We start from the raw sequence: 15,486 nt of genomic DNA on the forward strand, positions 1-15,486 counted from the left end.
CACCGTTCGTCAACAGCTGCTCAGGTGCACTTCACCCTATTTAAATGTTTCTACTCTTGCACGCGCGTACCCGTCTGTCGTGGTGACTTGTGGGGGGTATTTTTCGTACGTCGCTTAAACCATCCGAGATCAGGTGCCTCATCTTGAATGAGTTAATGCCAGTGAAACTCATCCAGATAAGTCGGTTTTTCAAACGCAGCCGTGTATTTGATTAGTCGAGCTGGATCTAATCATACGAGATGAATGCGCGCACCCACGCTGAGTGAAAAGCCCGTATATATTGAGTCTAGAGAACATGATCAGCAAGTCTTTGATAGGCTGTAACAAAATGACGAAAGAACGGGCGCATTTTGTTTTCACACGCAGCGCAAGACCTTTTATTCGAAGGTCACGAAGAATTTCAAGATTTAATATGCACAAGGGGTAACACTGCAAAAGCAGCCCAGACCAGAAAAGACGGCTGGCAAAAAGTGGCCGAAAAAATTAAACGCTAAGTAGTGTACATTGTACTTAGTGAATGCAGCGTTTCATTTCCTATGTGTCAGATTAATTATTATTTAATATGTCATAATTCCAGATCAAACGTGAGCACAAGGAGAACATGGGAACAGGTTAAAGTGAAGTACAAGAATATACTTCAAATTGGTAAATATTGGTATATAACTATTTAAAGAATTGTTGACATGAAGAATCATATATAATATAAAAAACATTAATTTTAAAGCTAATAAGGAGGCAGACAGGCAAAAAACAGGTGGAGGTCCACGCGGTCCAGACCTAACCCCTGCAAAAGAGTTGGCTCTCCAGCAAAATGCCCATTGCCCTGTTTGTGAGGGCATTCCAGGGGGAAGCTCCTCCTCAGAACCAGTGGCAGGATGCAGTGGTCACTTCATTTCAGGTAAAGGATGGTCATTGCATATTTGTCCTCCATGTGTGCCATAGGTATGTTCCATATAGCCCTCTTTTTTGTTGGTTCAGTTGCAAGGAATGTCATATCCCTTGAACTTGTGTCTGACCAACGAGATATTAACGAAGGTCAAATATCTGATGAAGACACTGTGTCTAATTATTCATCAGGACGAGAGGTACACTTTCCAAATAATGTTTGATCAAACTCCACTCTGATCAGTCCCATGTGCCCCAATCACATTTGGAAATCCTGGTAATGAGAATGTTAGGCTGATTGTGAGATTCTTCACAGAACTGTGGGTGTTTTAGCCTGTGTATTACCTACCTGCAATGGCATGAAACGCCTCTTTTATTGTCTGCACACGCAGGTGTCCAGGAAACACAATGAAAACCCGAAGGAAATGTTTCAGAGCCAAACAGACTTTACGAATTGCCTGGCAAACTGCACTTTTCGATAGCTGTTCCGCATCGCCTACTGTATGTAAAAAAGTGCCTCTTGCAAGAAACCTCAAAGCAATGCCTACTGTCTGTGTGGTTGTGAGAGCCCGACTTTGCCGAGTTTGACTTCGAATATACGGAGCTCATAAATCTTTGAAGTACAATATTCCCCCTCGGCTAAAGCGGTATCTTTCGTACAGAATATCCTCCGGGGGCAATAAAGGATCTTGCCGATCGCGCAAAACCCTCTTTATATGAAATTCTCTTCCTATAATTTGCACACCGATATCAATTGGTCGCTCATTCATGAACGGCGAAGCCCTGACTGGATGACTTCCACACCGTCACTGATCACGTGTGTAAACTAATCCTTGTTTACGTAGAACAAACCTGCTCCGAGCAGGTTTGCGGATTTGGATGTGTTGCTATGACAACACTTCCAGCAAGAGTTTCAAAAAACCGACAGATCCAGGATCAGGCCAAATCGTCAACAATTACATCCGGCTAAGCGAGTAATCCACGTACGAAAAATACCCCCGTGGACTTTCCGTTCAGCCGCAGTTATGTGAGTATTGCTTAACTTTTAATTATATGCCACACGTGTGAATTCCTCTTGCCGGCTACATTAAAACTGAGCTCTCTGTCTTTCTAGCCTGTTTCTCTGACTTTAAATAGTGCACTTTCGCCCTCTTCTGAAGCGGTTACGGAAACGCGCCTCCGCACTCGGCTGCCACAATCTGAGCGCGCTCGAAAAAAAATGGCCTCAGGCGCGTGCCTCAGCGTCAGCTATTTCTTGCTCACGGCTTCTTATCTCAGCACCTGTAGGCCTCCAGGCAACCCTTCGTGCGTTATGGCGCTCAGACCGCCGGTAAAACTTTGTTCCGCTGCCGTGTTAATCTGTGAAGGGTCGCTAAACCAGGTAAATGAAAACTTTATTTCTTTTAACATTTTTTTTTCCAAATGTCCGTGACAAGGCAAGCGGCTATCTCTATATTTGCATTAATTACAGCCACTGAACTTATCACAAATATAACTGCACCAGTAGAGATGGGGAAATGATACGAAGCGTGTGTCAGTCAATCTGAAGCGTAGGGAGTCAATCACTGTGTCAGAGCTTGTGTCAAAACACCCCTGTCACGTGACCCGCGACGTTTAAAGCTTTAAACGTCATCAGTGCTTCACATCGCGCTTTATTGGTTTGACAGCTTTGGCGCTTAATTAACAGGTAGCCTATATAAAATGCAGCATTCTCATTCAACAATACTGGGATGTGAGGAAAGAGATATTTGGAGAGCTTTGGTTACAGATGGCGACTAACGGAGGAAAACGGCGTTCATAAGTTAAATAGTATAAATGGACAAGGACCTTAGCAGTATGAAATGAACACAGACTTTTCTAACCTTTTCCTGGTGACATGACACTGAAGCAGTGAGTGCCGCTTCACTTGCGCTATAGAGAACTTGCATTGACCTCAGTTAACCATCAGATGTCGCTGTTTATACTGGAGCTGAGGCTTCAACGCTTCGAATCTTTTTCGGCACATAAAGAAAGAAAGCCTCAAAACATCACGGGGCTTCATTTTCACATCACCACGCACCAGTTCCCATGTGCCCAGTCACAATCTATTAACTCATTAATCAGATGGTAGTTTAACACCACCGGTAACCGATGTTCCCAGAAGGAGGTGTTTCATCTCGCAGGGCATTCTGGATATCATCAGGAGGAATCACAGCACACGGCTTGATGGTAACTCCAGTCTGTAGCGGGAACTGAGAAGGACGACTACGAGGGCTCTGAGGGCAGATGAGGAGGCATTTGTTAAAGGAATCTGTGAGCTGAACACAGAAGAATCGAAGCAATACGCACATCCGAATCTGTTCCTTGGGGAATCAAGTCACGTGGGCTGATGAAACGGTCCTTACAGATGACACTGCAGATGTCACCCACTGGGCTTGCTACTTTGAGCAGTTGTTCAAAGCTGATCCTCCGGCTTGGACGTTGGATATCTCTGGGTTCACGGTTCCTGAGGCTGATCCTCCAGTTAGCTGTGGACCTTACCACCCCCCCCCCCCCCAAACCCCCCGTCTCACTGAGATTGCATAGGTGGTGAACCAGCTGAGGGTAGGGAAGGCTGCAGGGATCTGTGGTATCCAGGGTGAACTTCTCCAGGCTGTCCTCCTGGCATTTCAAACAATTCTTGCTTCAATCTGGCAGACTGGCATCATCCCAACTGACTGGAAAACGGGACTTGTCTTCCCTATCTGGAAAGGGAAGGGTGATCACCTGGATTGCAGCAACTACAGGGGGATAACACTGCTCTCGGTGCCAGGGGGTCGTCCTCAATAGGATCCGTGATCACTTGCTCACCTACCAGCAACCAGAACAGTCTGGTTTTACGCCTAAGAAGTCCGCCATTGATGGCATCCTGGCACTGAGGGTTCTCATGGAGCGCAAACCTGATCAGCAGTTTCTTTGAAGCCTTTGTCGAATTTCACAAAGCGTTCGACTCAGTTGATTGAGCTGCCCTGTGGGACATCCTGAGACCACGTGGGACCCCCCAAAGTTGCTGGATGTTCTGGCCAGCCTGTACACTGGTACTGTGAGTGCTGTGCAGAGTGGAGGCAGGACCTCTGCGGTTTTCCCAGTTGATTCTGGGGTTCGTCAGTGGTGTGTTTTTGCTCCTACTCTGTTCAATGCTTTTATGGAGTGGGTGGTGGGCAGGGTCGTGGGGTCCAGCAGCTGTGGGGCATCTGTTGGTGAAGAGAGATTCACTGATCTTGACTTTGCTGACGATGCTGTGAACCTCAATGGAGGCTCTGATGGGGGGCGCTCAGGAGACTGAGTGAGTAGTCTGAGTGTCTGGGCTTGTGATAAAAACCAACATCCAGGCCTTTAATGACCTCTTGGGCACGGCCATCAGCAGTGTGTCTGTCTGCGGAGAGAGTGTCGACCTCGTCATTGAGAGGTTTACTTACCTCAGCAGTGACATTCATGTGACTCTTCCTATGAAGTCAGCAGATGGACTGGGAGAGCATCAGGGGGTCATGAGGTCGCTGGAAAGAGGTGTGTGGCGCTCCTGATATCTCAAAAGGACGAAGGTCCAAGTCTCTAGAGTCCTGGTGCCCCCTGTTTGCGAGACATGGACGGTATCCAGTGACCTGCGATGAAGACTGGACTCCTTGTGTCTCTTCAGAGAATCCTTGGGTCCCGCTGGTTTGACTTTGTGTTGCTCACGGAGTCCCAAATGAGGCACTTGACCTGCATTGTAAGGGAGCTTCAATTATGGCACTACAGTGATCCCTCGCTATATCGCGCTTCGCCTGTCGCGGCTTCACTCTATCGCGGATTTTATATGTAAGCATATTTAAATATATATCGGGGATTTTTTGCTGGTTCGCGGATTTATGAGGACAATGGGTCTTTTAATTTCTGGTACATGCTTCCTCAGTTGGTTTGCCCAGTTGATTTCATACAAGGGACGCTATTGGCAGATGGCTGAGAAGCTACCCAACTTACTTTTCTTTCTCTCTCTCTTGCGTTGACTTTCTCTGATCCTGACGTAGGGGGTGTGAGCAGGGGGGCTGTTCGCACACCTAGACGATACTGATGCTCGTCTAAAAATGCTGAAAGATTATCTTCATGTTGCTACCTTCTGTGCAGCTGCTTCCTGAAGCGACATGCTGCACGGTGCTTCACATACTTAAAAGCTCGAAGGGCACGTATTGATTTTTGACTGTTTGTTTTTCTCTCTCTCTCTTTCCCTGCTCCTGACGGAGGGGGTGTGAGCTGCCGCCTTCAACAGCTTTGTACCGGCGGTGCTTCGCATACTTAAGCCAAACAGCCCTATTGATTTGTTTGCTTTCCTCTCTCTTTATGACAGTCTCTGCTCCTGACGCGCACTCCTTTGAAGAAGAAGATATGTTTGCATTCTTTTAATTGTGAGACGGAACTGTCATCTCTGTCTTGTCATGGAGCACAGTTTAAACTTTTGAAAAAGAGACAAATGTTTGTTTGCAGTGTTTGAATAACGTTCCTGTCTCTCTACAACCTCCTGTGTTTCTGCGCAAATCTGTGACCCAAGCATGACAATATAAAAATAACCATATAAACATATGGTTTCTACTTCGCGGATGTTCTTATTTCGCGGGTGGCTCTGGAACGCAACCCCCACGATGGAGGAGGGATTACTGTATAGCCATATGGCCCAATTCTCCAAGGGTTGTCTGGCTCACAGGATACTCATTGTTGATGACCCGAGCAGCTGGATCAGGCCAAAGGGATGCCCACATAACACCTGGCTGTGGCAAATAAGAGGGTCATTTCTGGAGGGTGAAGCTGGACTGCTTGTCTGCCTGGGGGGGTTGCCAACCAAGATCCTGAGTTGTTTCGTCATGTGGTGGGTGCAGCAATGCACTGTACCAGTGTGTACTCCCCAACCTGACCTGACCTGAGGTAGTTTGTTATTACATACCCTGGTTCAGCGTTTCTCAACCTTTAAGTATTTGCGACCCGAGTTTTCATAAGTTTTAATTGCGCCCCCCTAACGTTTTTTTTTGAAAGGAGCCCACTAATACCAATTTGTTCTTTTTTAATTAATGATATATCATAGATGCATATTTTATTATACCTACTTAACTTTTATCAACATTTATCTAACTTTATATATATTTCTAGTATCAGAATGTAGTTTGTTTTGGTTTCAATAGATGTATTTTTCATATTTTCGATTCTTGTTTTCTTTTTTTCACATCTTCGCGCCCCCCCCCCTTTTTGTTACTTCGCACCCCCCCTAGGGGGGACCACCCCACAGTTTGAGAACCACTGCCCTGGTTTTCCATAGAGGTAGCAGCTCAATGAAGCTGATGAGTGATCCCTTCTCTGGGATGGTGACTTGGGGTCCTTTGCTTCTGGCTCAGGTATTGGCACTCGGGTCACTCAAGCACACATCTTTGTGGTGATATGGGTCCACAGCTCTCCCAGCAAAGACCAGTTCATTTTTAAATGAATAATCGCCGCACTCGCAGCTTAGCGAGGGGGCATGGTGGCTGTAGCGGGTCTCAGGGCGATCTGTGGTGTGGGCGTTTCTCACCTAAGTGCACAGGTGAGAGGCTGCCCACATCCGTGATTGTTCCTGGGGCTAATGTGCTGCAGCTGCCATGTCCTCTCTGCTTATATAGAGAAGCCCAAGATGGTTAGGGGAGAAGATTATTAAGAAAAAAAAGAAAAGGAACGAGGATGAAGAAAGAAAGACAGAGGTTATGGGAGGAAGCAAGCAAGCAAAAGAGAGAGAGAGTGTCCGCCGGTGCGAGTGAGTGAGAGAGTGAAAGGAGGCTCTTGGCAACTGAGCAGACCGCCTGGGTGTTAGGCCGACACCTACGGCGTAGTAGTGGTTGTCGCTCCCGCAGAGTTTGTTTCGGGAAGGACGGGAGTGACCGGGAGACGGGTGACTCTCAAGCATGATGCCGCAGATGGCAGCGGGAGTCAGGATTTGGGATATGGTGTCCTCCACGTGAGAGCCTTTGCCATGGGAGGAATTCCCAAGTCGCTGTCGGGGAGAGCCGACTGGAGCCAAGGATCGGACAGTAGTAGCTGGAGGAGTAGGCAGAAGGTCAGCTGCATTGAGAGCGTCTCGCCTGTTGCAAGGCCCACATGGGAGAAGCAAGTGAGATGCTAACGCTAACAGGAAAGAAGCATCGGGCTTCCTGATGAACAATGTAGGATTGTTGTTTTTGTGTATTTTTAACCTCCACACATTTTTTTTTTTTAATGGATTATTTATTTAACGAAGACATTTGAATGCACTACTGCACTTTGTTTGAACATTTGATTTATCTTTTAATAAAAGCACTTTGCACTTTGTTACACCATCCCCTTGCTCATTGTTATTGCCTCACTGTCTAGCTCATTGGTGACTTTACCGACGGTGTTGGGTTCAAGGGCTACCGGACAGCCAATGGGAGCGCGGAGCAGAACCCGCATCATCACAATCTTCTTCTCCCTCATCTCCATTATGAGGGCCACGCAGTACCAATCCATGATCTCAAACACCTTCTACTGGGTCACCCAGGACTGTCTCCAGATTGGGTGGACCAACTGGTCTGGGAAGGCAGGGATGAGAAAATATGTAGTCACCATTTTCATAACCTGTTCTGCTGTGTTCTCTGTGGGTGTTTGCCCCCACAGATTGAATAAGAGAATTTACAATCAAACAGCCAGTCCTGGCAGTGCTGTTCCTGGGTAAGCCAGTAGCGGGTAAGAATCTCCCTTTCCATCCATATTCCAACCTGCTGAATCCGAACACAGGGTCACGGGGGTCTGCTGGAGCCAATCCCAGCCAACACGGCACAAGGCAGGGAACCAATCCCAGGCAGGGTGCCAACCCACCGCAGGACACACACAAACACACCCACACACCAAGCACACACTAGGGCCAATTTAGAATCAACAATCCACCTAACCTGCATGTCTTTGGACTGTGGGAGGAAACTGGAGCACTCGGAGGAAACCCACGCAGACACGGGGAGAACATGCAAACTCCACGCAGGGTGGACCTGGGAAGCGAACCTCCTAACTGCGAGGCAGCAGCACTACCACTGCGCCACCGTGCCGCCTCTCCCTTTTCAGTGTTGGCTAATTGGCAGCAACATGCTCCTCCCATATTGTAATAGGTACATTACCCCTTACCCAACCAAAAAAGGAGCTAAGAGGTGCACCCACTTCTGTTGTGGCCAGCACTGATATGCGACGGTTCTCCTGAAAATTAGTAGATACATTTTCACATTATTCCTAACCCTCATAGAGACTACTAATTGGGTGGAGGTTTGATCCAACAATCGGAAGGGAGCCTCGGCAGACTCTCGATTGTTGGTTGGCTAATTGAATTTATAGTAGATTGACATGTTCAGCTAACTAATTTAGCAGATCTACCAGTTCTAACATCTTACCCCAGAACAGCATTTCTCAACCTTTAAGTATTTGCAACCCGAGTTTTCATAACAACTTTAATCGCACCCCCCTAACATTTTTTTGAAAGGAGCCCACTAATACCAATTTGTTCTTTTTTAATTAATGAGATATCCTAGATGCATATTTTATTATACCTACTTAACTTTTATTGACATTTATCTAACTCTATATTTATTTTTCCAGTATCAGAATGTAGTTTAAGTTAATTTGTTTTGGTTTCAATAGATGTATTTTACATATTTTCAATTCTTGTTTTCTTTTTTTCATATCTTTGCGCCCCCCCCCCCCCCCTTTTTGTTACTTTGCGCCCCTCTAGGGGGGCTCGCCCCACAGTTTGAGAACCACTGCCCCAGAAAATCCTGCCGACTACGCCAATTGTAAGTGAGGAAGAAGGCAAAGGAGACCCAACAAAATTTTAGGGTGCCAACCGAGACACCCCATATACAGAGTTCAGAAATCTCTGTGGCACAACAAAAGCCTTTTGAGCCTGATTGGCTTCTCCACAAAGTCATTTCTCTCTCTCGAGTGGGTCAAGTTCTGGCAGCTCTGTCATGCGGGGGTTGTTTTCCCGGAATGAGCTGCCATCTTCTGAGTGCTCTTGGCTTTATATGTTCCCAACCTGATGAGGCGGAGCTTCTAGGGTGGTGGGCATCTTCTCCAGAGTTCAGGTGAGAAAAGAAATGACACTGTTAGCGTCCATTCCCCCTTGTGGTCTGGTGGGGTATAGCATACCTGGTGTAAGCCTGAAATGTCACTCTCTGATGCCCGTGCTTGACAGAAATAAACGTTTACTTACACTAAACCAAGCTCTCCACTCCATCATCTGCAGTTTATAACGATTCCCTGTTTCACTGTCAAGGTGACCAGACATCCGAGTGATTGCAACAGTCCTGATTTCAGGTTATGTGTCCCAATAAACAACTAAAGAATTTCAGTATGTCTGGTTTTATCTGACCTCCCATCTAATAAAACAACCTCCCAATATATTTAGAGCAGCGCATATGAAACTCCAAGGGATGAGTCCCCCCTACCCCATTCCCAATATGTAATAAACCTCTGAGGGAGACTTGGGGGGTTGGGTTTGATTAACCCTTTAACCGCCAACTCCCTAAATATTCCCCACGCCAGGTGAAATCGGAACAATTTTCGTTTTTTTACTTTTTTACATTTTTTACATTTATTCAAGCAGTATTGACCACTAAATGTTGTGCAAGTTCTAGAAATGGGCAAACACATAATAAAACACAAAATGTACCTTTTCTCAGGCTTCTGGATTTATTGTCTACTACAAAACGGAACAGTCAAAAGTAATTCAAAAGTCAAAAGTAGTTCAGTCAATCATAGTTTCATTCCCAGTATTTGAGTTTGCTGTGCCACAGGCCAAAGCAGGGAACTGCACAAAGTCCTGGATTGCTGGGACACTTTGAGCAGAAGGTCTTGACGTCTCTATGCTGACCCTTCTTTGAACAGACACGACAGCGTTTTTCTGAAAGTCCAAAGTCCTTACATTCATCTGGCAACACTGCTGAAATACTACTCATAGGATCCTCTTTGCCAGTGTATACACGAAATCTATAAATGTAACCTGAATTCTCAGCTAAGCAACACATCTTGATACCAAACCGTGCCCTTTTCAATGGTAGATACTGTCGAAACTGTAAGCGGCCCTTCCACAACAATAAACTTCCATCAACTGCAACTGACGGTCCTGGCATGTAGGGCAACTGAAATGCTTCAAATAAATGATCAATCAAAGGACGTAGCTTGAAAAAGCGGTCGCGGTTTGGATCTTTCTTATCTGTTGTCATTCAAATGAAAGAATTTCAGCAGCAAAGAGAATCGGTTACGTGTCATGACAGCTGCAAAAATAGGTGTTGCATACATAGGATCTGTAGACCAGTACATCTCAATATCTGGTTTTCTGATTATTCCCATCAACATCAAAATCCCAATGAATTTTTTCATTTCATTTTCATCAGTGTCTACCCAAGCACGAACACGGGAATGTGGAGGTAAATTGGGATTTTTCTCAATAAACTGTGCTGCATACAGATTTGTCTGACGAACAAAATGTCTGATCAAATCAGGTGACACAAACAGCTCATAAAACTGCTCAGCAGTGTAATTGTTTACATCAACAATAAAGCCACACGTTGCCTCAAACGGATGCAGAAAAGGTAGTTCACCTCGGGCAGAAATCCAGTTGAGATGCTGGGGATACACCCACTCATCGCCGTCATCCGATGCGTCTTCATTCACAGTATCATGCAGCGCACATTGCTGCTCATCATTGTCGCTAAAATCTTCTTCAGAACTGCTACAATCATGATCAGAACTGTCCAAAATCGCCTGCAAAGCCTCACTTGAAGTCAGTTTACGTTTCGTCATATTCACAGCTTTCACTTTCGAATCACATCACGTGATCGGCCAATACAAGCGCAGAGTTGTCGAAATACAACGTAGTAATAATACCCACGCCAAACCGTCAGTTATACTACGTGCCAGGCATTCACATAACCACAGGCCGGATAATTCCGGCAGTATGGCGTTAGCAATAAAACAACGGTGCCGGATATATCCGGCAGAGGGCAGTTAAGGGGTTAACAATTTGTGTTCAATTTGGACAGCATCACAAGGATAACTAAGGAAAAGACATAACAGACAGCACTACCATTTATTTGTTACCACATCAAGCATGGTATGGACTCCTATGTGTTCATTTTATTCTTTTTGTTTTTTTTTTTTTGCCTGCACCCTTAACCATTTCTGATAAAACTAAGGATGGCCTTTATACATGCAGGGCATACATGTTACACAAGATTCCCAGTTTGGGACTTTAAAAAATCTGGTCAGCATGTAATTTACCATCAGAGTATGTGAAAGTGCGGGTTGGCTCCACGCTGCTGGTTCCTTCCAGGAGCCTCCTCAACACTCCACCATCTGTAATGTTATGGAGATGAGCCGGACAAATGAGGACACTCAGAAAGTGATGCAGTGCTTTTATTTTAAACAAAGTCAAAAACATGCAAGTCAAAGTTTCCAAATCGTGCAGTGCTCTCTTCATTAATTAAACCGTGACGATCCATGAGCTTAAAGTCAGAACTTCAAATGGGAGTAAAAACAACACAAGACACTCATCGGGTCAATGTTCCCTCCTGGTTCCCCCATTACTCGCTCAGTCGGCGGAGACACTGGCAACCACGGTCCTCACGAACCAGACCCTCATCTTGGCTGCCACGAGGGGCGTCGGCCAGATCACTCGGGGTCGGTTGTCCTCCCGTCATTCTTCTCGCTCCCCTGTCATGTGTCGGATCCCTAGGGTAGGACCCCCTCCTCGATTGCACCCAAACCACGACAAGAGATCAGTGGGTAGAGTGTAGATCCTTTGCATTTTCACAGGGCCAATGACCGCACTGCTGCTGACACAAAGGCTGGCTGGCTTGTCCTGCCTCCCCTCCCGATGCTGTACTCTCTGTTTTTTTGTCGTTCTGTCAGTTCTTTCTTGCTCTTTCTCTTTCTGTCATTTTAAGTCTCTCCCCCTGATGCTGTGTAGGCTCCTTATGTACTCTGCTTCCTATTTGGGCACATGTGAGATGAGATGAGGTGTGCCCTTCCGTGGCATCATTAAGGTGCCTGACAAATCCACCCAATTTTACATGTGTATGTGATGCAGTCTTAGGCCCCGTGATGGAGTGAAGGATCAGAACTGTAGGGACAGAACATTCCCACTGATTGTACGGAGGAGTGGATGTAATCCAGGTGATCTGAGGCATGCCAGGGGAGGCGAGAACCGAGCCTGAGCGGTTTGGCCAATGCCACTCGAGGCAGCCAAGACGGGGGATGGGTTGGTGAGGTCCGCGGCTGCCAGTGTCTCTGCCACCTGAGCGGGCAATGAGTGAGCCAGGTAGACGAAGTGGGAGATGAAACAATGACCCCGATAACTGTGATGGTGTTATTCTTGTTTTAAACTCTGTTTTGATAGATTATTTAATTATTTTTTGAACGTTTGAGCACTGAAATTTCAGACACTGTTTTTTGACACCTACCCCTTTGCTATGTGTGCCATCATCTGCCCGGCTCATCTCAGTAACGCTATTGATAGTGGCAAGTTCAAGAGGCTCCAGGGCGCAACAGCAGTGTGGAACCCACCCACAGAGTGCCACATTCACCCGATACCCGTGATGGTCACATGCTGGTATAAAGTTTGCCTTTCACTTCTGCTATTCCTTAACAGGATTTAGGTGTATTAGGTTAATTTAGGTTTTTAATTTTATCATAGAAAAAGTAAAAGAATATTTTGCAGTCTTCAGTGGAAGAGGTGATCGGCCCAATTGGAGGCTGAAGTTGTTTATTAACCAGAGAGAACAAAACCCTCGGGTTAGTATGGCCATTTCTTTATTACTCTGCCATTCATCTCTGTAAGATCTTTGGATGGCCAGACAAAGCATGGGCTTGTGGCACAGTCATGCCACTCTTCAGGGTAAAATGCTACATCTGGTTCAACAAATGACATTGTTCTGTGTATTAAGATTCCCACACCTCTAGTTTCATTTGGAGTGGAATATTTTACAACCGAAACTTATCTTTATTTAATAAGTGAGTCTCTGTAAAAATACTATCTTGGTGTGTAGTTCTGTTAGGTGACAGAACACATTTTTCCTCTTTAATTCATGATTGAGACCTTTGACATTCCAGCTCACAAAGTTCACTCTTTTGTCATAGAAACATTGCTTTTGACATTTTATAATTAAGGTAGTACATTATTATATATGATAGCTTTGAACTTAATTTCCAGTTTTGCCAGGAGTTATGGCTATGAATCCTATTGTTGTGTTGGCACATGTGGAGGTACAAAGGAGCGATAAGAAATAGCTTGCTCTCTTTCTCTTACCCCAAATGAAGGCCAGTCTTAACATTACACTCTCTCGAGGCATCAGCCAGATGCTTTCATAGAATATCAGGATGGCAGCTTCTCTGTGTGGTTCATTTGACGACACTCACTAGTTTGACCAACACGCATCACAATCAAATTTCCAAGAAGGTCAGTTTCAGACGTGAGAAAGAGGATTGCAGATTCACACAAGTCAATGATGTTTCTTGGAGCCACTTCTAAACAACTTCAGATTCCAAGACCATCAGTTCAGAGATGGCCGGCATATCCTCCATTCTGGACAGTAGAATGTCACGTTTGACCATAGCAAACGCTGCACTGGTTTGCCCAGAGTCTGCCACCATATGCAATTAGTTACTCAGAGCAGAGTACTGTCACAGGACTCCATCAGTTTATTATAGAGTAACTGGTGAGTTGAGAACCCAGACCATGTTCAAGCACTTTTTCATTGAAAAGGTTAAGTGAGAGTTGAGCCAAACATTGTCGAGATTGTCAGACTCAGGACTGGACTTTTGAAATGTTGGGGTAGTAGAAGTGATTTTCAAAGCAGCTGCACAGAAGTGGTGTTAATGGTTGGGTATGTTATGGCACAAAGTCAGGATCTGAGGAGTGTGGTGGGGTTGGGGTTCCAGTACACAAGTAGCAGGCCTCATCTTACAGACCAAGTCATTAATAAATGGAGACGAAACTGGTGAAAATGTGGAAAAACAGGAAGAGAAAGACAGGAACCAATACAAGCGGAGGGTGGATTTTTATTAGTTATTTAGGTTTTTCATTTTATCACAGAAAAAGTGAAGGAATATTTTACAGTCTTTATTGGAAGAGGTAATTGGACCACATGGAGGAGAATGAACCACAGAGAACAAAACCCTCTGGTTATCATGGCCACTCTCTTATTCTGCCATATGGTGCAGTTATGGCAGCAGTTAGTGCAACTCTGTAAGCTCTTTGATGGTTGGACAAAGTTTGGACATGTGGCACAATGAGGCCAGTCTTAAGGTGACATTCTCTCAAGGTGCCAGCCAGGTGCTTTCATAGATTTGTCATGATTGACTCCACCTGGTAGCTTGCTTGCGAGGTGGCACTAATTGGATTGTACCAAAAAGTCGAGTGTGCAAGAAGCTCGGTCCACATATGACAACAAGGATCATGGATTTACACAAGTCAGGGATTTGGGTCTTGGTGCCACTTCAGATTCCAACATCATCAGTTTAAATCACAGGTGTCGAACTCTGGTCCTCGAGGGCCGCAGTGGCTGCAGGTTTTCATTCTAACCATCTTCTTCATTAGTGAGCCGTTTTTACTGCTAATTAACTTCTTTTGCTTTAGTTTTAATTAACTTGACTCAGGCCCCTTAATTGTCTTTTTCCTTAATTAGTAGCCAAACAATAATGAGACACAAAACAAGCCACCACATGACAGAAAAAACAGAAAAATCAACAGATTTGGAAATGTCTGCTGTGTCAGAATGAGAGCAGCAACAAGACATTGAAAAAAGGGCTTAAATAACAGCAAGAATCGGCTTCTCATTAAGAGATTGGTTGGAGTGAAATTGGTTGTAGTTTGAAATCCCAGTTTAGCTGGTCATCTGTTGGCTCGTTTCACATCTCATTTTTGTTTGGCTGCCATTTAATGAAGAAACAAATCAATTCAAAGGACTGAATCCTTAAAAACAGGGCTATTGAAATGAAGGGAAAAGGAGTTAATTAGCAGTGAAAACTGGTCACTGATTAGGAAGAAAACCTGCAGCCACTGCGGCCTTTCAAGCCTGGAGTTCGACACCCCTGGTTTAAACAATTGCTTATCAGCACAAGTTGTTTTTAGCTGATGTCACTTTGTCAAGACCCAAAATGTCACCCTCAGCTGAGACGAAGTTGGTCCAGATGGTTAGATGCACTCCACTGCCACCAAGTAATTGGAAGCTGCTGGGCACGAGTGTCACTGCCTACAGCCAAAGCGAGTTTACCGTCACCATCGGAATAGGAATGACGTTCCTGATCCCACTGAAGTGTGTGGCTCATCACGTGGACAAAGAAAAAAACTCTCCTGAAAGAAACTTTAATGAGTCAGATGAGATCAAGACTGAGGTGTTTGGCCGCAATGACCAGAAGTCATGCTTGGAGGATAAACGGTGAGTCATTTTTCTCACCAAGAGAAGAGAATGGCAAGAATGCTGTGCCAATGGTGGAGCATGGCGGTGGTGGCAACATGCTGTTGGGCTGGAAGTGGTGTACTGCACAAAGTGAACAGAGAAAAGGAAGGAGGATTACCTTGGAAATCTT

Source organism: Erpetoichthys calabaricus, chromosome 5 (assembly GCF_900747795.2).
Source record: "Erpetoichthys calabaricus chromosome 5, fErpCal1.3, whole genome shotgun sequence".
In the NCBI taxonomy this organism is placed as follows: domain Eukaryota; kingdom Metazoa; phylum Chordata; class Cladistia; order Polypteriformes; family Polypteridae; genus Erpetoichthys; species Erpetoichthys calabaricus.